Here is a 1,458-nt window from a genome sequence, read left to right as displayed (position 1 = left end):
ACAAATGAGTCCCAACAGCTTGACCAAATGAGGACGTTGTTACTAACAACAGCCGCCTTTGTTTGCATGCTGGTGCCAGGCGAGCATTGCTCATCCTCCAACCACCTGGCAAGGGAAGTCTTGCTGTTTGCATTTAGCAGACAAAGACAGAGGTGCAGAGAGGTTAAGTCAGCTACTCAAAGCCACACAGCATTCCTACCAGCTCTGTCCTAGTCCGTGGCCAGGACTCTTCCCAGCCCCAACTCAGCCCCCTCCCTGGAGATGCCTGGGATGGGCAGCCCACCTGCCGGGACTGCTCAGGGCCCAGGTGAGAGGCAGATGCACCTGTCCCAGCTTAACCTTTGCCAGCCTGCCAGGCAACCAGCTCATAATTAGGCAGTTAAGTCTTCAAGCAAACACTGGAGAAGCCCAACCTGTTTTTGCATCATTTCAGGAAAACAAAGTCCCAGGAGCTTTCCAGTAAGCTTGAAGAATAAACACGGACAAATAGCTCAGGTCCTGCCCCTCCCCAGTGCCACCCCTCCTACCTGGCTCCTGCCCACACCGGTCACCAAGGCAGGGCCCTGTTTGTTCTCCAAAGTGTGCCTTGGCGTGAGCCGTGGGTCGGTGAAAGCAGCCCCCTCCCTGGGGTCGTTGTGTTTCTAGGATTCCCCAGGGCAGGGCTTCAGCACTTACAAATGTCAGTTTGGGTATTTGTAACACTCCAGGGCCAGCCCTGGGGCCAGGGCAGGCGAGGCCTGGGGCTTAGTCACTTTCTGGGTCCCGGATGTCTGGCTGGAGAAGGGCTGTTGAATACAGCAGTGCAGAAGAGGCCTCACTCTTAGCAGGGTCCAGGGCAGGGGAAACCTCGGGCAGAAGTGGAGAGGGAGGGGCCCTTCGGCACCCACCCCAGGCTCCTCACTTCCCACTGTTCCTTTCATAGGAGGCAAAGACCTCAGTGCTGGCGGGGAGGCCCGAGAGCAGGCCGGAGAGCCCCCCCCAGCCAGGAGCCCTCCGGAAAGCAGGCTGTGCAGAGGGGTGGGGGAGAGGGCAGCAGGGAGGGCAAGGGCCAGGCACGGGCACAGGAGCATCACCCCCTACCCGCCAGGACTGATCAGGGCTGGCACTGCAGGGAGCTCTCAGTCCAGATGCATTCCTTGCCCTGGTGGAGAAGAGCTGTTCAGGAGTTTCGCCAGAGCAAAGCGGGCCAGGCATCTCGTGGCAGCCTTGCCTGTCCCTGTCCCTCTGATGTTGCATGAGGGGCTGGCTTCTGCGCCCCAAAGACCCCTGTGCTGGCTGTCCCCCAACCTCAGTGCTTGCCACCCCATATTCAAATTGTCTATAGACTTTCCTCTCTCCCCACCAGACTGCGGGCAACTTAAGGGCAGGACCCACATGTGATGTGGCCCTAAGTCTCCACCCCAAGCCTGGCACCTGGCACATAGGAGGGCCTCAGAGTGCCTCAGCTGTGGGAGTGCA

Source organism: Lemur catta, chromosome 8 (genome assembly GCF_020740605.2).
Source record: "Lemur catta isolate mLemCat1 chromosome 8, mLemCat1.pri, whole genome shotgun sequence".
NCBI classification, from domain to species: domain Eukaryota; kingdom Metazoa; phylum Chordata; class Mammalia; order Primates; family Lemuridae; genus Lemur; species Lemur catta.
This window is presented reverse-complemented; position numbering follows the sequence as displayed.